We start from the raw sequence: 26,548 nt of genomic DNA on the forward strand, positions 1-26,548 counted from the left end.
AAACATTTTCCTTTAAAACTACTCCCCAAATACTAACTAGATTTGCCTTGTCGCAGGTGGATCCGAAACAACATGTTCCAAAGGGAAAGTCCCCAACTTATGGATACACACAGGATGGACCATATGAAATTTGGGATGAATGTATTTGGTTCACTCCTACTAGTGGTCAACTCAGTAAAAGGTCACTCTCTGTTTGGAACAAACCAATCACAGTTGTGATACATGGCCTAATAACAGCCGACCTATGGGAAAAATTCGCTGTTATATGTGTTCTCATAAGATAGTCTTAAAAAAGTACTGATTGGTTTGGGACTGACTGGGATAGACAGCCCAGCACGCTTTGGTTAGTCTCTAATGGTGCTCAGTGGCAATGCGGCTCCAATTTATGGCCTTGGCTGCCACCTAAGTGGATTGCACGATGCACACTAGGCTTTAGCTGGATGCAGGGTAGAACTACATTTACTACATCTCCTCCTGCTATCCTACCCAACCTGCAGCAGCGCTGAACCAGATCTGTCTTCCACTGGTATGACCATCTTTCCGCAATTTTCCTTCCCTAATTAGGAATCGAAAGTGTCGTCTTGCACATGGAAGTCCTAAACAAATTTATTATGAAGGCATTAAATGATGCACAACATAGCATTTCGCTGCTCAATTTAGAAGTATCCCAAGTGTGTAAGGCAGTCCTCCAAATCCAAATGGCACTGGATGTCTTGACAGCAACACAAGGGGGCACCTATGCCATTATAAAAACTGAATGTTGTGTCTATATTCCTGACTACCGTCAAAATATTTCTGGCTTCCTATCCCAACCACCAAATTAAATCCATGTCTTATCAACCCTAACTCTAAACGATTGGTTGAACTCCAAGTCAGGACCAGGTTTCTGCACTACTTCCATACGTTATACATTGGGTTAAACATACTGCTTGTATTTCTTATTATAGTTTGTTGTCTGTTTCATTGTCTGTCTTCCGCATGTGAAAAAAGTTTCAACTCCTGGAGCACCTCTCGTCAAATGATTCTCCCGCCTCCAGAGGCTCTGCATACCTTGTCAGCCTTGAACTCCACAGGTGAAGGCTTCCAGTCCACTGAACTTCCTACCTGTACCTATGACCCCATTTAGGGACAGCTCTGCGACCTTGTACAGCCATAAGTGGTTACAGAAGACTGACCATCGTCCATATCCCCAAACCTCTCCAGTCCAAATGGGTTCAGGAGGTGTTTATGATATGGATTAAGGCTGCCCCAGCTAGGGAAGCCCAAAGTGATCTGGCCTACATGCCAAACTATATGAGCAGGTAGAATAGGGCTGACTCAGGGTGAGAAGCTCAGCTCATCCTCACCTACATGCTGATCTACAGGGCCAGATCCGTATCTAAAGTTAAATGACTGCACAATAACCAGACCCCGACTGCATTGAAATCATTGAAAGACATTTTACCACATCATTTCTTTTTCCAGTAAAAATAAATCATGTACCCATGAATTATAAAACTAGCCCTACCCCTCAACTCAGGGCAGCAGCAGGAGCTTTGAGTGCTCATGGGTCTCATCCCCAAGGAGCAGCAGCAACTCTTCACTACCCATGGGTCCTGTCCCCATGCTATCCCATACTATTCTCTAAATAAAAGAGCACCAGTGCCAGACCTTCAATGTCCGAGAAATCTTTCATTCGAGTCTTCAGCTCGCTGAGCCTATATCAACAATTATAACATGGAAAACAAAAAACCGTCCCAGAAAATGGAAGGCACACAGAAATCACACCTGAACAATCCACAATGAAAGATGTCCGTTTTAGACATTCCCTGAACGTTCGAAAGACAGAGAAAGTCACAAACCCAATAACTGTAGCAAATGTCAAACCTAGGCTAACTGGTCAGGGTGAGTTATGAGACTGTTAAAATCTGGCTCTGAAAACCTGTGTCGATGAAGTTTGCCGTGATAGCAGAGACACAATTCTGAGAAATCCTCTGACATCACAGTGGAGAAGAAAAACAAACTGGCTTCGTCTACACAGTGCAAGGTTTGTCCCAAATAGCATATTCAACTCACATTCCACATCAAATGCAGGTTTCCAATGGAACATGAAAGGTGCTGGCCAGTGGTGCAGTGGTGAAGTCCACAAATTCTGGGTCGGCACCCAGGGCAGACCATGCAGAATCCTGGAGGTGAACCTCCTCACCGATGGTCCAGATATCTGGGGCAGGCGTCCAAGCTAGTGTAGAGGCAGATGGGAAGCAACGTCAGACAGCGTCATTCTTGCCCAGATAAGACAGCAGCATCACCACCAGATGTGAGCACAGCCATAAACATCTGCCAAAACAAAACCAATGAAAACTTTCAAAGAATAGAAAAACTGAACCTCTGGAAAAAAAACATGCAAGTAAGAAGAATAAGATTTCTAGGAATAAGCTTAGACAAACAGGTGCAAGCTATGGAAACCAAAAACTAGCAAAGCTTTAGGGAAAGAAATTCCAGAAAAGACAAAGAAACAGAAGGGTATTCTGTACTCTAGGAATGTAAGATCTGAAACCCCTGAAACGTCCGTAATGGATAAAGCAATCTCTGGGTTGAAGGCAATACCAGTCAAATTTGCAGCAATCTTTCCCACAGAAATAGAAGAGAAAATCCTAAAGTCTCTATCCAGCAACAAGGGACCCGGAATACCCAAAGGATTTCTGAGGAGAACGAACAAAGCAGGACGTATCACACTTTGATTTCAACATGTAGGACGAAGCGCTTGGTACCGAACCAGCACAGCCTGGTCCCAAAAACAGGCACAAAGACCAATGGAACAGAATGCAGAACCCAAGGGTCAACTCACACATATATGGACAGCACATTTGCAATGAGGAAGGCAAGAGGAGACAGTGGAGAAAGGAGAGTCTCTAAAATAAATGGTGCTGGGAAGACTGCACAGCCACATGTAACACAATAAGAGTAGATCATGATGTTACACCAGGCACGCACACCACCTCGAAATGGATTAAAGCCTTCAACGGAAGTCTTGAAACAGTGAAACTTCTAGGAGAAAACACAGGCAGCTTGCTCTTTGCCATCTGGGGTAGCCGCCTATTTGGAAGAAGCATGTGTGACTGGGAAAGGGCAACAAAGAAAAGAAGAAAGAAGCAGGCCTCCATCCAACGTAGAAGCTTCTGTCCAGCTGGGGAAACCGTCCACTCACTGCAAAGACAGCACAACAACAGGGAGAGGATGTTTCAAACCACACATCTGAGAAGGGCTGAATAGCCAAAAGACCCAATGACCACACACGTCTCCACAAGAGAAACAACAACAAGTCCTTTAAAACCTGAGCAGAAGATGGAAACAGAGATTTACCCCAAGAAGACAGAAAGGTGGCCAACAGCTGTATGAACACATGTTCAACACCATTAAGTATAAGGCCAATGCAAATCCTCATGGCAATGAGATGACAGCTCCCTGTGTTCATAATGGCTATAAGGAACAAAACAGGAAACAACAAGTGTCAGAGAGAAGGTGGAGAGAAGGGAAGAGTCCTGCACCTCTGGTGGGAGTGCAAACTGCTGAGGGCACTAGGCATAGCCGTGTGAAATTGCCTCAGAAATTTCCAAATCCATCTACCATATGATCCAGCTATTCCTCTCCGGCGTGTTTATTCAAAGAACTGCAAAACACTAATGCACACAGATCCGTGCCCCACTGTGTTCACCACAGCCTTACTCCCGATATCCAAGACTTGGAAGCCGCCCTGGTGCCCATCAAAGGACCAATGGAGAAGGAAGTTGGGCTATATCCACACAAAGGCAAAACACTCAGCTGTAAGAAAGAGTGCAGTCCAGCGATTTGTGACTGCAGAATCACTCCTGAGGGTGGGAGGGGTACTGAAACAAGCCCAAGGGAGAAATCAAATACCATCGCATCTCACTTACAAGCAGAAGATTAAAATAAGGACCAACAAACAGGTAGAACGTGATATGGGATTGGTGGTCCCCAGAGGGAACAGGTGGCAGTGGACGGTGGGAGAAAGAGTTGATTAGGCACAAGTGTGGGGTGTGGGCCTGTAATTAGGCTTACTGTGGGGAAGAAGATGTAGCATACACAGAAGTCTAAATCTATGAGGATGTAAATCTGAAAGCTATAGGATTCTCTAATGCTAGGTTATGGAAATCAATTCACCTAAAATCAAAACTCCATAAAGGCAAGCAGGTTTAAGGGATAAAGTTTGCAGGCTGAAAGAGTTTAGAGATTATGAACTTCAAAGGATTGACAATTACCTCGAAATGCTTAATGATGCAACATAAAGGTAGACCATTGCAAAGAGATGAAGAGGAACACTACCAACAGAACATGACCCGTGCTAAACCCCTAAGCCAACTGAAAATGTTGCTGTCCACGATGTTACTGGTAATTACCTTTTTGAATAATCAATGCAGACCAACATCTTCCCAAGTTCAAGCCAAATGTTGGTCCAAAAGTCCAATTCAGGGCCAGCCCTCTGGTGTAGTGGGTAAGTGTCAATGTTCCACTTGGGCGGCCTGGGACTGGCAGGCTGGCATCGCAGGTGCAGATCCGATTAGGAGCATTAGGAAATATAGATTTCAAGGTATGGTGCCGAGTGAGATCATGAAGAAGTAGAAATTGTGAGGATACCTTATGAATACACACCAGGAAACGAACCATGAGAATATTACAATCTATGAACACATCAGGTACACTTCCCCAAATGATGAAGGAAAGGAAACATCTGACCTGCCAAGGTGGAAACACCAGACTGCTATGAGTTAACATGATCATTGCTCATCAGAGGATTGCTTGGGTAACTTCAGCTTTGCAGGGACTACAGGACTTTCTGTGGGGAAAGTCCACACATTTGGCCAGATCCACAGAAGATAAGAGATAAATCCCAGGACTATCTTAAAGGAAAGAAACCACTGTCTAGAAGGAATGTAGTAGAACTCTCAAGGTTCTAGGATAAAGTTAGAAACCGACAAGAGGTCCAGAAAAAGGAAAACTATTGCACCTGGAAAGGGGGAGTCGTCAGACTGGTATGAGATGGCTCTGAAACACTGTGTGCATGGAGGTTGTCAGGACAACTTAGAATTCTGAGCGTGTTTATGACATCACGGTGACCATGTCACCAAAGTTGGCCATAGGTTTCCAGCTCTAGGATTGGCCTGGGCTAGGATATTCAAGTGAGAGGTACACAGAAACAGCTTTTCCAAACACAAACCGGGCACAGAATCTTGAAGACATCAAAGAGACGCTAATTCAAGGGATGAGAAAGGAATCATTGGGAAGAAGAGACAATAGAGGGTCAAGTACTCAGACGGCAACATTGTCATCTACGGAAGTCTGGGGAGGCCATGCTGATTCAAGCTGGAAATGTGTTCTGAAAAACGAGGCCGGACCCGGGGCTTATCAGACCTACGTTGTCCTTCTGCCTTACACATAATACAAAGTCAAGAATGATCAATTGAGGACATTGAAGAGAAGAATCGAGGCCTCCTTTCCTAGGCCCATAGCATTCTTGAAGAGAATTCTCACTTTCCACAGCTCTCAAGTCACGGGGGCCCACTGGGTAATGCCAATATGTCACAAGAGAGCTCATTGATGCCTTGAAGGAATGGCCCCCTGCCATGCTTGCGTATGTCTCTTGAGTTGGAAGGGCTGTAGAAGTGTGCTGAAAAGTACCCTTTTGCAGACTGCTTCCATCCTTTGTGAAGGCTGGCCTCCCAGGTTACAGGGCTCAGTGGGATCAGTGAGATACTCTCCCTATATCTCTTACCGTAGAAGCAGTATTGATTATGTGTTTCGAAACCACACATAGAAAGGATGGCAGAAAATTAGAACATTAACATTATACTTAAAGAAAAATAAACATGCCACAGCTGAGGATGTAAATCAAACAAATAACAAACCCTGTGGAAATAAAGTAAGCCAGTATCTAGACGTAATCTAGTGGAAAGTTCAAGGATCAGTGGTCAAGCTCTAAACTTCCCAAATCCAGAAAAGGGACAGAAGGTCTCTCACCTGCAGAGAGGAATTCATCAGATTCATCTAATTTGTGTTGGAACCATTGGGCCCATGAAAGTGGTTGCCAGGATAACCTCGAACATGGAGTTTATCATCTCACAATGTCAAACGAACCAAGATGACCACGTGTAGTCAGTGCTCAATTGGATCTAGGCTAGGATAGCAGAGATTCCCTCAAGTGAACGATGAAAATTCCAGGACAACACCCAACAATCACGAAAGGACTCACACCTTGGCCTACAGAACATATGGTGATTAAAGAAATACAAAATTCCTAAAATGGAGTGAAGGAGAACGCAGTGATAAGCATGTCAAAGGACAAGCTCATAAAGAACATGACGATTAGACCATGGAAAAGCAAACAGGGTCCCATAAAATGGAAGGCCAACAGAAATCACACCTCAATAATCCACAGTGAAAGATGTCAGTCTTTAGACAGACTCTGCTTCAACGATTGAAAGTCTGGGAAAGTCACAACCCCAAAAACTGCAGGGAAGGCCTAACCTGGCGTAACTGGGAAGGGTAGTTATGAGACTGCTCCACGCATACTCTGAAACCCTGTGTCCACCAAGCTAGACTGGACGAGGAGACACGATTCTGAAAAATCCTCCAACATCACAGTGGGCCAGAGAAAAAACCTGGCCTCATCTACACAGGGCCAGAGTTGGGTTCAAGTAGCATATTCAGGTCACATTCCACTCAACCGCAGGTTGCCAATGCAGCACGAAAGGGTCCAGCCAGTGGGCCAGCGGTGAAGTCCACGTGTTCTGGGTCAGCAGGCCAGGGTCGGCCGCGTGGAATCCTGGGGGTGAGCCTCCTCAACGCTCGTCCAGCCATTCTGGGACAGGCGTGCGAGCTAGTGTAGAGGCAGAGGGGAAGCTATGTTAAACAGCGCCACTCTTCCTCAACAAAGAGAACAGCACGGCCAGCAGATTTGAGCACAGCCATAAACTTCTGCCAAACAAAACCAATTAAAAGTTGCAAAGAATAGAAAAGCTGAACCTCAAAAAAAACCCATGCCAGTGAGAAGAAAATGACACCTGCGAATAACCTTGGACAAACAGGAGAAAGCGATGGGAACCACAAACTAGCAAAGTTTTGGGGAAAGAAATTCCACAAGACGCAAGGAAACGCAAGGCTATTCCGTGCCCTTCGAATGCAACAACGGACACACTTGAAACGTCCATACGGAATAAAGCTCAAATAAAAATGGGAAGCAATTGGATATATTGGACTATATGAGGAAGCCATTTGGTATAGACCTAATTCGGCCTGATTTTGTTTTTTCCAAAAGGGCCTGACTATGGCTATTTAGCACGCATTGCATATCTGCTTAGAAATTTCCTATGGCCCTTGAGATAAAGGTGCAACTTCCCCCCACATTAGCATTTCTTTTGGGATAAGCATTTCTCCCTAGGCTAGGAACTGATTGCTGCACTCACCCTTGACCACCCAGCTCACCTGTGACCAGTCAGCTGGAGACAACAGACTGCCACCCTACTGTGTTCACTGAGACAGAAGACCTACCTGCTATTTCCATCAATTGCTGTGCCAACAGAGCAGTCTCGCGACTATTGTAAATGGGACATTTCAATCCTATGTGAAACATCCTCTATGAGGGGAATACAACCAGTCTGTGCACCCCCACTTCTCTGATGCTCTTTCTTCCTTTGGGGAGAAAGGCCCTGGGTTATAATCCTCAGATTGAAGCTCAGAATAAACTCCCCCAAATTTTCATTTACAGATTGGTTACGGATTATTTTGTCAACAAAGCAATGTCTGGATTCCATGCAGTCCCAGTCAAAGTTGCAGCAATCTTTCCCACAGAAATAGAAGAGAGAATCCTAAAGTTTCTATCCAGCAACAAAGGACCCTGAATAGCAAAAGGAATCCTGGGGAAAACGAACAAAGCAGCAATTATCACACTTTCTTACTGCCACATATAGGACGAAGAGCTAGGTACCAAAACAGCACAGCCTGGCCTGCAAAGGAGGCACACAGATGCATGGAACAGAATCGAGAGCCCAGAAATCAACTCACACACCTATGCACAGCCCATTTTCGACCAGGGAGCCAAGAGGAGAAAGCGGAGAAAAGAGACTCTAGACAGGAAATGGTGCTGGAAAGACTGCACAGCCAGATGTAACACAATGAGAGTAGACCGTGATGTTACACCAGGCACACACACCACCTCGAAATGGATTAAAGCCTTGAATGGAAGACTTGAAACCGTGACACTTCGAGGACAAAACGCAGGCAGCTTGCTCTTTGCCTTCTGGCTTGGCCACCTATTTGGAAGAAGCATGTGTGACTGGGCAAGGGCAACAAAGGAAACAAGAAACAAGCGGGACTCCATCCAACAAAGAAGCTTCTGCCCAGCCAATGACACCATCGAATCAGTGCAAAGACGTCACAACAACTGCGACAGCAGGTTTGCAAACCACACATCAGAGAAGGGGTGAATAGCCAAAAGATCCAATGAAGTCATATGTCTCCACAGGAGAAAAATCAACGAGCCAAATAAATCCTGGGCAAAAGATGGAAACAGACAGCTCTCCCAGGAAGATAGAAAGATGGACAACAGGCTTTATGAAAACATGCTCATCATCATTAAGTCTCTGCTCAATGCAAATATGAACGGCACTGAGATAGCAGCTCACAATGGTCAGAATGGCTATAAGGATGAAGACAGGAACCAACAAGTTTCAGAGAGGAGGTGGAGAGAAGGAAAGCCTCCTGCACTGCTGGTGGGAGTGTAAACCGGTGCAGCCGCTACGCGAAGTGGTATGGAATTGCCTCAGAATATTCAGAATCCATCTACCACATGATCCAGGTACTGCTCTGCGGCATATATATCCAAAGAACTTGCAAACGCTAATGCACAGAGATACGTGCACCGCTGTGCGCACCACAGCCTTACTCCCGATATCGAAGACAGGGAAGCCTCCCTGGTGCCCATCAAGGGACAAGAAAGATGGGCTATAGCCACACAATGGCATAGCACTCAGCTGCAGGAACAGATGCCTTCCAGCCATTTGTGACCAACAGAATGGCTCCTGAGGGTTTTAGGGGCATGGAAACAAGACCCAGAGGGAAGGTCAAATACCATAGGGTCTCACTTACAAGGAGAAGAGGAAAAAAAGGACCAAGAAACAGGTAGCACGTGACATGGGATTTCTGGTTCCCAGAGGGAAAGGTGGCGGGGCCCAGAGGGAGAAATACTTGATTTGACACAAGTGTGTGATGAGGGCCTGTAATTAGGCTTACGGTGGTGAAGATGATGTAACGTACACAGAAGTCTAAATCTATGAAGATGTAGATCTGAAAGGTATAGGATGTCATAATGCTGGGTTATGGCAAACAATTCACGTAAAATCAAAACTCCCAAAAGACGTTAAGGTTCACGGCTTAAAGCTTTGGAGTCTGTAAGACATTAGAGAAGATGAACTTCGAAGGCTTGGTAATCACCTCACAATGCTTAATGACGCTACAGAAAGGTAGACCATTGCAAGGAGACAAAGAGGAACACTACCAAGAGAACGTTTTCCATGCTAAACTCGTGAACCAGCGGAAAATGCTACCGTCCATGATGTTACTAACTGCCTTCACGAATGATCGAAGCAGGCCAACATCTTCCCAAGATCAGGCCAAAGGTTTGTCCAAAAGCCCAATTCAGGGTCGGCCCTGTGGTGTAGCAGGTAAGTGCCCAAGTTCTGATTGGGCGGCCCGGGCTTCACCTGCTATCATCAGGGTTGCAGATCAGATTACTAGCATTAGGAAATACAGATTTCACAGTATGGTGGGCACAGAGATCATAAAGAAGTAGAAATTCTGAGGAGACATTTTCAATACACACCAGAAAATGAAAGCTGAGAATATTACAACCTATGAATGCATAAGGTACAATTTCCCAAATGATGAAGGAAGGAAAACATGTGACCTGCCCAGGTGGAATTGTCAAACTCCTAGGAGATGACACGCTCATTGCGCATCAGAGAATTGCCTGGGTAAATTCAACTTGGGAGGAGCTCCAGGAATTTCTCTGGGGAAGGTCCACCCGTTTGACCACATCCACAAAAGATAAGGGAGAAAACCGGGGATAATCTTCATGGAAAGAAACCCGTGTCTAGAGGGAATGTTGTAGACCTTTCAAAGTTTGAGGAGAAAGTTAGAAACCGACAAGAAATCCAGAACTCGGAAAACGATCCTACTTGGAAAACGGGAGTAGTCAGACTGGTATGAGATGGCTCTGAAACACTGTGTGCATGGAGGTTGTCAGTACAACTTAGAATTCTGAGGGTGTTTATGATATCACGGTGAACATGTCACCCAAGATGGCCACATGTTTACAGTCCAAGGATTGGACTAGGCTAGGAGAATCAAGTGAGAGATACCCAGAAACAGCTTTTCCAAACAGAAACCGGGCACAGAAACTTGAAGAGACCAAAGAGACGCTGATCCAAGGCATGAGAAAGGAATCATTGTGATGATACCCCATGCTTTCTTTGTTTTCTTCCATTCCAAGAGCACTGAATTCCCTTCCGTTTCCTTGTGTCCTCTGGAATTTCTTTCTCAAAGGTTTGCTATTTCTCGGTTTACATATCTTTCAGCTGTTTTGTGGAGGTTATCCCTAGATTACTTGTTTTTCTTTCTAGCATGCTTTTTTTTTTGAGGTTCAGTTTTTCTATCATTTGCAACTTTTAATTGGTTTTGTTTAGGCAGATGTTTACTGCTGTGCTCATATCTGCTGGCAACGCTGCCGTATTTGCTGAGGAAGACTGGCCATGTCTAACACGCTTCCCATGTGCCTCTACACTACCTCGGACGCCTGCCTCTGAAAGGCTGCACGAGCGGTGAGGAGGCTCACCCCCAGAATTCCACGCGGCCAACCACACGCTGCCGACACAGAACACGCGGACGTCACCTATGCAACACTGGCCGGCCCTTTCGTGTTCCATTGGCAACCTGCAGTTGAGTGGAATTGGACTTGAATATGCTACTTGAGCCCAAATCTGGTCCAGTGTAGACGAGGCCAGGTTGTTTTTCTGGGACACTGGGATTTGTCAGAATTGGGTCTCTGCTGTCCCAGCAAGCATCATGGACACAGGGTTTCAGAGCCAGCTTGGAGCAGTCTGAGAACTCACCCTTCCCAGTTAGCCCAGTTTGACATTCACTGCAAATTTTGGGGTTGGGACTTTCTCGGACTTTCAAACGTTCAAGCAGACTCTTCGTAAACACTGACTTCATTCACTGTGGAGTATTCAGGTGTGATTTCTGTTTGCCTTCCATTTTCTGGGAGCTTGTTTTCTTTCCTTAGTCTAATCGTAGTGGTCTTTCTGATCTCTCTCCCTTCGATATGCTTATCAGTGGGTTCTCCTTCATTCTAGGTTAGGAATTCTGTATTTTTTTAATCACCATATGTTCTGTAGGCCAACGTGTGGGTGCTTTGGTGATTGTTGGATGTGGTCTTTGAATTTCCATCTGTCAGCTGAAGGAATCTTTGCTATCCTAGCTTACGTCCAACTGAGAACTGAGGACACGTGTCCATCTTGGTTCGTTTGACATTGTGAGATGAGAAACTCCAGGTTAGACGTTGTCCTGGCAACCACCTTCACGGACACAATGGTTCTGAGACAAATTCGATGAGCCTGATGAATTCCTCTCTCCAGGTGAGAAATCCTTAGTCTCTTTCCCTGGATTTGGGAAGTTTCGACGTTCAGCCCTGAACCTTGAATGCTCCCCTAGATTACATCTAGATACTGGCTTACTTTATTTCTACAGAGTCTGTTACTGTTTGATAGACATCCTCAGCTCTGGCATGTGTATTTTTCTTTAAATATCATGGTAATGTTCTAGTTTTCAGTCAACCTCCTTCCATATGGTGTCAAAACACAGAATCAGTACTCCTTCTACGGCAAGAGATGGGGGAGTTAATTTCATTGGAGCCCAACTGAGCACTGTAGTCTGGGAGGGCAGCCTTCACACAGGAATGAAGCCCTCTGGAAAAGGGTGCTTTTCAGCACACTTCTAGAGCCCTTCCAAACCAAGCTACATACCCCAAGCATGACAGGCGTCCATGACTTCAAGGATTCAAAGAGATCTCTTGGGAAACATTAGCATGTAGCCAGTGGGCCCCCGTGAGGCCAGAGCTATGCAAAGGTAGAGTCCTCTTCAAAGGATGTTTGGGGCCTACGAAAGGAGTCCTCGATTCTTCTCTTCAACATCCCCAAGAGATCATTCTGTACTTTGGATTATGAGTAAGGCAGAAGGACAATGTAGGTCTGACAAGCCCCAAGTCTGGCCTCTTGTTTCAATTCAAGTTCCAAGATTGAATCTGCACGACCTCACCATCTACTTGAGTAGGTGACAATGTTCTCTCTGTGCTTGTCCATCTATTATCGCTTGTTCCCAATGATTCCTTTCTTCTCCCTTGAATCAGAGTCTGTTTGATCCTTTCAAGTTTTTGTTTGGAAAAGCTGTTTCTGGTTATCTCTCACTTGAGTGTCCTAGACTAGGCCAATCCTCGGACTGTAAACATGAGGCCATCTTGGGTGACATGTTCACCGTGATGTCATAAACACCCTCAGATTCTAAGTTGTCCTGACAACCTCAATGCACACAGTGTTTCAGAGCCGTGTCATCCCAATCTGACTAGTCCCCCTTTCCAGGTAGGATAGTTTTCCTTGCTCTGGATTTCTTGTCGGTTTCTAACTTTCTCCAAGGACTTGAAGGGTCTACTACGTTCCCTCTAGACACCGGATTCTTTCCTTTAAGCTTATCCCGGGTTTTATCTCTTATCTTTTGTGGATATGGCCAAATGGGTGGACTTTCCCCAGAGAACGTCCGGGAGGCCCTCTCATGTTGAAGTTGCCCAGGCATTCCCCTGATGCACACTGATCGTGTGATCTCCTAGCAGTCTGATAATTCCACCTTGGCAGGTCACATGTTTTCCTTCCTTCATCATTTGGGGAAGTGTTCCTTATGCGTTCATACATTATACTATTCTCCTGGATTTTTTCTGGTGCGTACTGATAAGGTCTCCTCACCATTTCTACTTCTTTATGATCTCTGTGACCACCAGAACTTGAAATCTGTATTTTCTAATGCTAGTAATCTGATCCCCAATCGTGATGCTAGCCGGTGAAGCCCAGGCCGCCCAAGCGGATGTGGGCACTTACCTGCTACACCACAGCCCGGCCCCAAATTGGGCTTTTGGACCAACCTTTGGCCTGAATTTGGGAAGATGTTGGCCTGTTTCGATCATTCGTGAAGGGAAGCAGTAGTAACATTAGTGTCGGTAACATTTGCCGTTGATTCATGATTTGGCTCGGATCATGTTCTCTTGGAAGTATTCCTCTTCATCTCTTTGCAAAGGTCTACCTTTCTGTATCATCATTAAGCATTTGGAGGCGATTGCTAATCCTTGGATGTTCATCTTCTCTAATCTCTTTCAGCCTCCAAAGCTTTAGGCTGTAAATCTGCACCCCTTTTTGGAGTTTTGATTTTATGTGAATTGATTTCCGTAACCCTGCATCCTAACATCCTATAGCTTTCAAATCTACATCCTCATAGATTTAGACTTCTGTGTAGGCTACATCATCTTCACCAGTGTAAGCCTCATTACAGGCCCTCACCACACACTTGTGCCTAATCAACTCTTTGTCCCTCCATCCCCCACCCCCATTTCCCTCTGGGAACTGCCAATCCTATGTCACGTGCTACCTGTTTCTTGGTCCATTTTTCCTCTTCTCCTTGTATGTGAGATCCTGTGGTATTTGGCCTTACCCCAGGGCTTGTTTCAGTTCCCCTGATACCCTCAGGAGCCATTCAGGTGGTCACAAATGGCTGCACTGCATCTGTTCCTACAGCTGAGTGCTATGCCGTTGTGTGGATATAGCCCATCTTCCTTCTCCATTCGTCCCTTGATGGGCATCAGGGAGGCTTCCAAGTGTTGTATATCGGGAGTAAGGCTGTGGGGAATACAGCGATGCACGGATCTCTGTGCATTAGTGTTTCCAAGATCTTTGGATATATACGCCACAGAGGAATACCTGGATCATGTGGTAAATGGATTGTGAAAATTCTGAGGCAATTCCACACCACTTCGCGTAGTGGCTGCACCGGTTTACACTCCCACCAGCAGTGCAGGAGGCTTCCCTTCTCTCCACCTCCTCTCTGAAACTTGTTGGTTCCTGTCTTCATCCTTATAGCCATTCTGACCACTGTGAGCTGCTATCTCAGTGCCGTTCATATTTGCATTGAGCAGAGACTTAATGTTGATGAGCATGTTTTCATACAGCCTGTTGTCCATCTTTCTATCTTCCTGGGAGAGCTGTCTGTTTCCAACTTCTGCCCTGGTTTTATTGGGCTCGCTGTTTTTTTTTTCTGTGAAGACTTATGAGTTCATTGGATCTTATGGCTGTTCACCCCTTCTCCGATGTGCGGTTTGCAAACATCTGCTGTCAGTTGTTGCACAGTCTTTGCATTCAGTCGATGGTGTCATTGGCTGTGCAGAAGCTTCTGTGTTGCATGGAGTCCCCGTTTTTTATTGTTTCCCTCGTTTCACTTGCCCCGTCACACATGCCTCTTCCAAACAGGTGGCTAAGCCAGATGGCAAAGAGCAAGCCGCCTGCGTTTTCTCCTAGAAGCTGCACGTTTTCAAGTCTTCCGTTCAAGGCTTTAATCCATTTTGAGGTGGTGTGTGTCCCTGGTGTAACATCACGGTCTACTCTCACTGTGTTCCATGTGGCTGTGCTGTCTTCCCAGCACCATTTCTTGTCGAGACTCTCCTTTCTCTGCTGTCTCCTCTTTGCTCCCTGGTCGAAAATGGGCTGTCCATATGTGTGTCAGTTGACATCTGGGCTCTCGATTCTGTTCCATGGGTCTGTGTGCCTCTTTTGGGCACCAGGCTGTGCTGTTTCCGTACATAGCACTTCATCCTATATCTGGAAATCAATAAGTGTGATGCCTGCTGCTTTGTCCGTTTTCCTCAGTATTCCTTTGGCTATTCAGTGTCCTTTGTTGCTGGATAGAAACTCTAGGATTCTCTCTTCCATTTCTGTGAGAAATAGTGCTGCGACTTTGACTGGGACTGCATGGAATCCAGAGATGGCTTTATGCGGTATGGACGCTTCAAGTGTGTTAGTTCTTCCATTCGAAGAACACGGAATAGCCTTCCATCTCCTTGTGCCTTCTGGAGTTTCTTCCCCAGAATCTTTGCTGGATTTCGGTTTCCATAGCTTTCTCCTGTTTGGCCAAGGTTATTGCTAGATATCTTTTACTTCTTACTGGCATGCTTTCTTTTTTGAGGTTCAATTATTCAATTCTTTGCAACTTTCGATTGGCTTTGTTTTGGCAGAAGTTTATGGCTGTGCTCACATCTGCGGGCCATGCTGCTGTATTTGCTGTGGAAGAGTGGAGCTGTCTAATGTCACTTCCCATCTACCTCTACACTACCTCACACATCTGCCCCAGAATGGCTGGAAGAGCCGTGAGGATGCTCACCCGCAGGATTCCATGTCTCCAAAGCCGGGCTCCCAAACCAGAATGCGCGGACTTCACCACTTCCCCACTGGCCGGCCCCTTTCGTGTTCCATTGGCAACCTGCAGTTGAATGGGATGTGACTTGAATATGCTATTTGAGCCCACCTCTGGCCCTGTGTAGATGAGGCCAGCTTCTTTTTCTGGCCCTCTGTGATGTCGGAGGATTTGTCAGAATCGTGTGTCTGCTGTCCTGTCTAGCTTCGTGGATGCAGGCTTTCAGAGCCCGCGTGGAGCAGTCCCATAACTCACCCTTCCAGTTAGTCCAGGTTTGACCTTCGCTGCAGTTTTTGGCTTCGTGACTTTCTCGGACTTTCAAACGTCCAGTCACAGTCTGTCTAATGACTGAAGTCTTTCACTGTGGATTATTCAGATGTGATTTCTATTGGCCTTCCATTTTCAGGGATTTTTTCTCTTTTCCAAAGTCTAATCATTACAGTCTTTCTGACCTATCTCTCTTCGCTATGCTTATCAGTCCGTTCTCCTTCATTGCAAGCTATGACTTTTGTATTTCTGTAATCACCACATGTTCTGTATGCCGAGGTCTGAGTCTTTTCGTGATTGTTGCGTGTTGTCCTGGAATTTCCATCGGTCACCTGTAGAAAACTCCTATCCGGGCCGAGGTGACACTGAGCCCTGAGAACACGTGGTCGTCTTGGTTGCTTTGACATTCTGAGATCAGAAACTCCAGATTCGAAGTTGTGCTGGCAACCGCCTTCACGGACATTATGTTTCCGAGACATATTAGAGAAATCTGATGAACTCCGCTCCAGGTAAGATACTTTTCTGTCCCATTTCTGGATTTGGGAAGTTTCGAACTTTACTCCCGATCCTTGAGTGTTCCACTAGATTACGTCTAGATACTGGCTTACTATATTTCTATAGAGTGTTTTACTTGTTCGATTTACATCCTCAGCTCTGGCATGTTTATTTTTCTATAAACATAATTGTAATGTTCTAATTTTGAGCCAACCTCCTTACATCTGCTGTCAATACACGATATTAATAATCATTCTACTACAAGAGATACGGGGAGAGAATTTCATTGAAGCCAAACCAAGCATTCTAGCCTGGTAGGGCAGCCCTCACAAAGCAACGAAGCCGTCTGGAATAGGGTGCTTCTCAGCACAATTCTGGAGATCTGTCAAACAATGGGACATACACGAAGCATGACGGGGGTCCATTCCTTCAAGGGTTCAAAGAGATATCTTGTGACACATTAGCATGTACCCAATGGGCCTCTGTAATGCCAGAGCTACGGAAAGTGAGACTTCTCTTTAATGAATGCTAGGGCCATAGGAAAGGAAGCATCAATCATTGTCTACAGTGTCCTCAGGAGATCATTCTTAATTTTGGATTATGATTAAGGCAGAAGGACAATGTAGGTCTGATAAGCCAAAAGTCCAGCCTCGGGTTTCAAATCAAGTTGCAAGCTTGCATCACCATGGCCTCCCCATACACCTGAGTAGATTACAATGTTCTCCACTCAGCGCTTGTCCCCCTATTATTGCTTCCTCACAATGACTTCTTTCTTACCCCTTTAATCAGTATGTATTCTCTCTCTTCAAGTTTCAGTGCCTGGTTTCTGTTTTTAAATTCTCTTCTGGGTATCTCTAACTTGAGTATCGTAGCCTAGGACAATCCTCAGACTATAACCATGAGGCCATCTTGGGTGACATGTTCACTGTGATGTCATAAACTCCCTCAAACTTCTAAGTTGTCCCAGCATCTTCTATGCACATGACTACTCTCCCTTTCCAGCTTGAATAGTTTTCCATTTCCTGGATTTCTTGTGGGTTTCTAACTTTACCCTTGAACTTTTAAATGTCTACTACATTCTCTCTAGACATGGTTTCTTTACTTTAAGTTTATCCTGGTTTTTATCTGTTACATTTTGTGAATATGGCCGAATGTGTAGACTTTCCCCAGTGAAAGTCCTGGAGTCCATCCAAAGCTGAAGTTGCCCATGCAAGCCTCTGATGTGCAATGATCGTGTCATCTCATGCAGTCCGCCAATTCTACCTATGCAGGTCACATCACTTCCTTCAGTCTGTGTTTAGGGAATTGTACCAGATGTGTCATAGATTGCAATATTTTCATGTTTTTTTCCTATTGCCTATCTCTAACGTATGCTCACAATTTCGACTTCTTTGTGATCTCTGTACACACCATACCATGAAATCTATCTTTCCCAACGTTACTAATCTGATCAGCACCAGTGATGCGAATCCATGTATCCCAGGCCACCCAATAGGAATGTGGGCACTTACGCTCCTGAACACATGGCTGGCCCTGAATTTTACTTGTGGACCAATATTTTTCCTGAACTTGGGAAGAAGATGGCCTGCTGTGATTATTCGTGAATGTAATTACTCATAACATCATAGACGGTAACATTTTCCCTTGGTTCGTCTGTTTAGCATGGAACACATTCTCTTCATAGTATTCCCCATAATCTATTTGCAATGGTCTACTTTCTGTAGCATCATTAAGCATTTGGAGGAGATACACAGTCCTTGGAAGTTCATCTTCTCGAATCTCTTTCAGCCTCAAATCCTTTATGCCCCAAATCAGCACGCATTTTTGGATTTTTTCATTCCCTCTGGGAATCACCAATCCAAAGTGAAGACTGACATCCAAAGCTATAATGCTCTGTTTGGCACCAGTGAAATTCTCTCCCATCTCTGGCCGTAGAAGATTATTGACTATGTGTTTTGACAGCATATGTGAGGAAGTTGGCTGAAAATTAGAACATTACACTTATATTTAATGAAAAATAAACATGAAAGAGCTTAGGGTGTAAATCAAACAACTTACAACCCTACAGAAATAAAGTAAAGCAGTATCTAGATGTAATCTACTAGAAGGACCATGGATCCGGGGTCAAGTTCCAGCCTTCCCAAATTTAGAAAAGAGACATAAAAATATCTTACCTGGAGACAGGAATTCATCACATTTCGCTAATTTGTCTCAGAAACATTATGCCCATAAGGTGGTTGCCTGGACAACCTAGAATTTGGAGTTTCTGATCTCAGAATGTCAAACCAACCAACATGACCTCGTGTTCTCAGTGCTCAGTTGGACCTAGGCAGGATAGCAAAGATTCCTTCAAGTGAACGATGGAAATTCAAAGGCAATGCCCAACAATCATGAAAACACTCACACATCAGCCTAGAGAACATATGGTGATTAAAGAATCACAAAATTCATAACTTGGAATGAAGGAGAACGGACTGATAAGCGTATCTATGGGAAATAGCTGAGAAAGACAATGACGATTGATGTGGATTAAGGCTGCCCCAGCTGGAAAAGCCCAAGGTTACCTGGCCTACATGTCAAAGCATATGACCCGGTGAATTTTTTTTGGTATGAATTAGAGGTGCCCCAGTGAGAGAAGCCCAGGCGATGCTCACCTACATGCCTATCTATATGGCCAAATTCGTATCTAATTTTATACGACCACACAATAACCAGACTCCATCTGTACTGAAGTCATTTAATGGCTTTTTACATCATCTTTTCTTTTTCCAGTAAAAATGTCACGTACCCATGCCTTATAAAATTTGCCCTTACCCTCAACTCAGGGCAGCAGCAGGACATCTGACTGCCCATGGCTCCTTTCCCCATGCAGCAGCAGCAGCTCTTCACTGCCCGTGGGTCCAGTTCCCATGCCTGCAGCTCTTCACTACCCATAGTTCCTGTCCCCATGAAGCAACTCTTTACTGCCCATGGGTCCTGTCCCTATGTTATCCTGTACCATTCTCTAAATAAAAGAGCATCTCTGCCAGGCATTGAGAGACCAAGAAATCTTTCTTCCGACTCATCAGCTCGCTGACCCACCATCATATATTGTGGACCCCTACCGGGAACTTGCTTCATCGGTTTCTGAGCTCAACTTCTGGTAAGTGCCCTTTTCTTCCTTGTGCCTCTCTCTGTTTCGAGGATGAATCTAAATTCACTTCTCCATCAGGAGCTGTCTTGGATAGCTGTTTGAATCTACGTTTGCTACCCATGGCTACTCTATGGGGCAAATCATGGCATTCAGCTTGAAGAGAATCAGTACCTTAAGCCTAAGGGCGATGTAGAGTGAATTACTCCATTCCTTCCTGACCCTATCTCTAATATACAAATTTTAGGTGGGCACGGGTCGGCCACTTAAGTCATTAGGATGGTCGGCAATCTGCAAGACTCCCCTGTAAGGTTTCTTTTCCTAAGGTTGGATTGGGATAACTCCCATGGCACCTGACCATGCTCTGAACTGTGTGAATGTCCCAATTGGGACTCCAGTTCAAGGAAAGTACCAAAGTCTAACCTTTGGTTGCATATGGGAAGCCCTTCTCGGAGAATGCCTCCAACACGCAATTGGGTAGAATGTCCCCCAGAGCGGCGGAAAATTCCTCACTTATTTTCTCCATCCTGTTCTCTCTTGAACTTCTCCCTTTGTCTTGGGGACCATTCACCAGGCACATATTACTGCCAGGCAGAATAGGAAAGATGTTCACCAGGCACCTGTAACTTCCAGGCATACCAGGGAAGATATGCAATGGATGCAATGCTGGGGGACACCCCCATCACCCCTTGTTATAGGATCCTCACAGTAGGATTGACAGGTAGGATGCTGCCCCAGGTTCAGGGGGGATTTTCAAGCTAATGGACCTGTCTCTTTCATCTTTCTTAGAGTTGCAATGGCGTTTTGCGTCTCCTTTTGAGCTTTGCAACAGGGAAACAAAGAAATCGGTCAACAGTCATGGCTTCCACCCCTGGGACCCCAAACTTGGCATTTCTGGGCCTGATCACCCCGGAAAGCCCAAGTAGGGTGCTCTCTCTTGGAGGGTGACTCATTGAGTGTTTTAGTCACCTACTGAGTTGGCTATGAGGGTAGCAGACCTGGGATTTATTCTGTGAACTGCCATGCTACAGTAGTGCGCCCCAGCATGGGAACTGTTGAGTGAGTCTTCTCTTGATAACCCTCTTTGAGCGGCCATGAGGGTGAGGTCTGATGTCTTCATTTCCTTTCTTTGTTTTGCTCATCATGTTCTCTGTTGTCACCAAGTCTGGGTTAAGTTCAGGCTGGACTTGACCAGAACCTGGAACTTCTGTAAAATCGAAAAACTTGAAAACCTTTTGCAAGGAACTTCATTCTCAACCCGGGTACTGGGAGCCCCGGCCTCCAGCCAGTTCAAGCCCTTTGCATGCACTCCACCCTTCTCCACTTCACTGTCAGTTGGACACTGGCTTTACTGGTGTGGGGAATGAGATAAGCATCCCTTAAGACTCATCACTCAGGGTCATTCTAACTAATTAGAAACACTTTCAATTGTATGGGTTATGCCCCAGAAACTCCAGCTGGTAGAAAATGTGTGATCTTTCTCTCTGCCTGTCTGGTGCAGTTGGAAAGGTAGATCAACCTAGAACGTCCTTCAAGTTACAGTCCAGTTTCTGAGAAATCAAGAGCAACCATCCTTAGAAAATCCTTGCAAGACTGGAAATACAGTTCTAGAGGCAGTTCAGATTCCACCTTGTTCCTTTACCATGAAAAGGATCATCTTCCCCCCTCTCCAGGAACTACTATCTAGCATATCACTCATTCTTAAGACTGAAAAAAAAAAGTAGGGGAAAGGATAAATGGCCATAAGTGTGCCCTTGCAAAAAGTCTAGCATCTTGAGGGTCTTCTCCATAAGTATTAGTAAAAAGGCTCAAAACAAAGTGTTGATTTCTAACTGGTGAGATTTATATTATTGTACCTGATTCATGGCAGTAGTTTTTAAAACAATAGTTGTACAGTCTCTGTGTATATGTGTCTATGTGTACATTATACGTGTGATATTTTAACCCCTGGATGGTCTGGCCAAAATTAAGATCTCTGTTTAGTTGGCTTAAAGTAAGTGCTTTCTTAAATTCTAAATGTAGTCGAAATTCACAGAGTGACTTTCAAAGTTAACGTGACGTGCATTAACCTTTGATAAATGAAAGCTTCTTTAAGTTTGTTGGTTTCATTGAAAATTGTCTTCTTGTCAGAGTTGTCAGTATTTGCATAGGATGCAGGCATTCAGACTCGGTTTACTAGTCATATAAGTCCACGTTGTCTGTTAAATTTGTCAGCAAAATAATAGCTTTAAATGATGACCAGATTTGTCTAATGCCTCATGAGGTTTCCGTAGTAATGTGAACATAATTGTTGGAAACAAATGGTTTAAATACATAAAACTCATAAAAGTGAGTACAATGACATTTATGGTCTGTATACTTGGGGAAAAAAACAGCTTCGAAATCCTTTTTGGTAACAATCTTGAGTTTTGCCAAGTTAAGTTAAATGATAAAAAGATGAACATGCGGGTCATTTTTGGATAGAACGGAACACTCACACATTATTGTTAAATATATCTAACTTATCTACTTTTGGCTTCTCATTGAAGAGGCTAAAAGCGTTTGGGTGTATCAAAAAGCATGCCTTGTGTTTTATTGCGAAGTGGCATGTTTCTTAAGTTGTGAAGTGTTTAGAATGCTGATATAAAAGACATTTCATAATTGTTTACCTTTTTAGTGTTTACTAAGTCCGTTAAGCGTTAAAGGTTCTAACTTACCTATGGAATTAAAGCTACAGGAATTTACTAAGAAAAAGAGCTCTGTATTCAAGGAAGTTAAAATGTATGTTTTCAGTAAAAAAGGTATAAAGAATGGAAATATTTTTGTTTGATGGGTTAAGAAAGATAAATTGCTCCTGATGTACTAGAAAGGAAAAAAGAAAGATTTTGGGACAAGTACTGAAAATGAAAAAGAAAGATGTAGAAAGTTTGTGAAGGAGGAATTCTGAAATGAATTTTATGCCTGCTCAAGTAGACTAAAGTAAGTTCAATTAAGTGAATGAGTTTGAATGTTAATAATAAGTAGGTGCAGAAATTCAAATTTGGTTTTCTTTAAAAGGATACATTTTCTTGAACTTTTGATCTGCTCTTGGTAAAGAGGATGTAAGAGCTGTTCCTTTGAGTACGTCTACCTAAGGGACAAATCTGTTTTGTGAAAATAATGGCTGAGGTTACTCTTAATATTTTTGACTCTTTCTGTTATCACTTTGAATGGATACCTGAGCATTGTTTCACAGTGAGTGTTGTTTGCTATTTGAACATTTTAAAAACTTTTGATATGTTTTGACAAGCTTCTCACTCAAAAATATTCAAATCCTGAATGAAGGCATTCTTTAGACCTGGTAGACAGAAGAATGATTACTCTGAGGATTTTCAGAGGGTCCCTGAGACTTCTCAAAGAAATTTGCTCTCTCTTCCTACAAGGAGGAAAATGCTAAAGTAATTTGGCTTATTTGGTCTATTAAATTAAATGGGAAACATTGTGAAATAAGCGACAATAGACTTTCTTAGCTGGTATTTGATGGGTAAATGTTATTAATATAGATGTCTCAAAATTAGATACCATTCCTAAAATTCTGATCTGCCCTGGTTGTCAGTGATAAGTTCACTTATTATCTGGCAGTGTTATATGTCACAGAAGTAGTCAAGTTTCTTTGCCAATTGCCCTTTTGAGTTCTTTGTCCATTTGCTGATAGTTGTTGTTTTACTCTGATGCTTTTTCCTTTTGCAAATATGTTTCAACTTCCGAGAAATTCCTGGAAAGGATTCTGACACAAAGAGTCTAAACGACAGGTTTCTGATAAACCTTCAGATTGTAAAACTGAACGGAGTAAGAAATGACAGAATTCTAACAGAAACTATGCTCATCGATCTGCTAACAGAAGATTCAGCTCAAGAATTGATTATACAGGACTGTGTGCACTGATTAGGACGATTATAAATTTTTAGGACTTCTGTTTGAAATATTGTTGAGTTTGGATGTGTTGTTTTGTTTTCTCACAATGAAGGAAATCTTTTTCTCTTTTCTCTTATGCTAACTATAACTTACAGCCATTTGGTGAAATTATACCGTTATGAGCAAAACTGAAACATTTATCTTTTTCTCCCTACCTTATCCCTCTGGAATTGGGAAACCCTTTGTGACTGAGTATGGTTATGTAGTGGCAATATTTGCATAAGTTCCAGAAGAATCTGTTCTCCTTATAACAGGACACATTGGTTATATTACCAAGGCTTTGACTGGAATGTCATATTTGAAACACACAGTCTCAGATATGACAAGACAGCGTTTCAGGAACCAAGATTGGACTTTCTGGAATACAGCCACTCGGAAACACAGACCTGGTACCTTGTTTACTGAGATTTTGGCAATCTTACCCTGTAAGTAAGGAAGCTTGCTTATCTGGCAGGTGCAAGGAACCTCTGAATATTTGGGGAGACCTCAAAGAGAACACCACTCAAATCTGTAGGTACTTCAGGCCAAATCTGATGGCAAGTCCTTGGCTTGGCTTTTCTGGCCTCGCGAGGCCTTCACAGTTCAATCTGAGATTCCGCAGGAAAAGATCCACTGAAGCACATTTAAAAAAGCCTGTATGAACAATTACTATTCTTGTTGCTCTTATGTAAATAATTGGAGCAAGTTGTATTGAAACTACACTTGATTTGCAAACCCGTTAATCCTGATTTGGCTATCTTTTGTAAAAATGAGAGTGATTTAAGAGAGAAAAAATTATGTTTCTGTAGAAGCTATAGTAGGCATTCATGGATATTAGATTCTAGTTCTTTTCTTCCGCAATATTCATGTATTATTAATAGTAATGTCTCCTTGTGGCCATCTACCTCTGACACCTGGGAGATCCCTGGCCACCATCAAACATTTTCCTTCAATACTACTGTCCAAATACTAACTAGATTTGCCTTGTCACACTTGGATCATACAGAACAAGTTCCAAAGGTAATGTCCCCAACTTATTAATACACACAGGATGGACAATACAAAATTTGGGATGAATATATTTGGTTCACTCCTACTAGTGGGCAACTCAGTAAAAGGCCACTTTCTTTTGGGGAAAAAAAATCACCCCTGTGATACATGGCCTTATAGCACTCGACCTATGGGAAAAAATCCCTGTTAGATGTGTTCTCATATCATAGCCTTAAAAAAAATACTGATTGGTTTCAGACTGACTGGGATACATGGCTCAACACGCGTTGGTTAGCCCCTAATGGTGCTCAGTGGATATGTGGCTCCAATTTATGACCTTGGCTACCACCTGCATGGATTGGACGATGCACTCTAGGCTTTGTCTGGATGCAAGGTGGAACTACATTTACTATATCTCCTCCTGCTAACCTACCCAACTTGCAACAGCACTTGACCAGCCCTGTCTTCCACTGGTATGACCATATTTCCACAATTTTCTTTCACCAATTAGGAATCGACTTTTGTAGTATATTCAAGTCTTGCACATGGAAGTCCTAGACAAATTTACTACGAAGACATTAAATGATACACAATGTAGCATTTCACTGCTCAATTTAGAAGTATCCCAAGTGTGTAAGGCAGTCCTCCAAATCCAAATGGCTCTGGATGTCTTGACAGCAGCACAAGGGGGCACCTGAGCCATTATAAAAACTGAATGTTGTGTCTATATTCCTGACTACCATCAAAATATTTCTGGCTTGGTATCCCAGCCACCAAATTAAATCCATGTCTGACCAACCCTAAATCTAAATGATTGGTTGAACTCCTAGTCAGGACAAGGTTTCTGCACTACTTCAAAACCTTACTCATTGGGTTAAACATACTGCTTGTATTTCTTATGATATTTTGTTGTCTGTTTCATTGTTTGTCTTATCCATGTCAAAAATGTTTCACTTCCTGGACCACCTCTTGTCAATGACTCTCTCATCTCCAGAGGATCTGTAAAACTTGTCATGCTTGAACTCAATGGGGCAAGCCTTCTGGTCCACTAAACTGCCTAAGTGTACCTATGGCCCCATTTAGGGACAGCTCTACGACCCTGTACAGCCAGAAGTAGTCACAGAAGACTGACCATCATCCATATCCCCAAAGATTTCCAGTCCAAATAGGTTCAGGGAGGTTTTATGATGTGGATCAGGGCTGCCCCAGCTAGGGAAGCTGAAGGTGACCTGGACTACATGCCAAACTATATGACCCAGTGCATTTTTTTATGGTATGAATTAGGGCTGCCCCAGGGCGAGAAGCCCAGGGCATTCTCACCTTCATGCTGATCTATATGGCCAGATTCGTATGTAAAAATATGACAACACAATGTCCAGACCCCATCTGTACTGAAATCATTTAAAGACATTTTACATCATTATTTCTTTTTAGAGTAAAAATAAGTCATATACCCATGCCTTATGAAAGTAGCCCTAACCCTCTAGTCAGGGCAGCAGCAACAGCTCTGACCAGCCATGGGTCCTGTCGCCAGGCAGCAGCAGCAGTAGCTCTTCACTGCTAATGTGTCCTGTCCCCATGCTATCCTGTACTGTTCTCTCAATAAAAGAACACCAATGCAGGATCTTGAGAGTCCAAGCAATCTTTCATTCGAGTCTTCAGCTCGCTGAGCCCATATCAATGATTCTACCACGGAAAATAAAAAACGGTCCCAGAAAATGGAAGGCACACAGAAATCACACATGAATAATACATAAAGAAAGATGTCAGTTTTAGACATACTCTGAACGTTTGAAAGTCGGAGTAAGTCACAATCCCAAAAACCCAAGCGAAGGTCAAACCTAGGCTAACTGGTAAGGGTGAGTTATGAGACTGCTAAAATCAGGATCTGAAAACCTGAGTCTATGAAGTTTGCAGGGACAGCAGAGACACAATTCTGACAAATCCTCTGACATCACAGTGGAGAAGAAAAACAAACTGGCCTCATCTACACAGTGCCCGAGTTGGGCTCAAGTGGCATATTCAAGTCCCATTCCACTCAACTGCAGGTTGCCAATGGAACATGAAAGGTGCCGGCCCGTGGTGCAGTGGTGAAGTCTGCACGTTCTGGGTCGGCATCCCGGGGCTGGCCATGTGGAATCCTGGGGTGAACCGATCACCGCTGGTCCAGCCATTCTCGGGGAGGCATGGAAGGTAGTG

This window comes from Equus asinus, chromosome 26 (genome assembly GCF_041296235.1).
Source record: "Equus asinus isolate D_3611 breed Donkey chromosome 26, EquAss-T2T_v2, whole genome shotgun sequence".
Classification (NCBI taxonomy): Eukaryota; Metazoa; Chordata; class Mammalia; order Perissodactyla; family Equidae; genus Equus; species Equus asinus.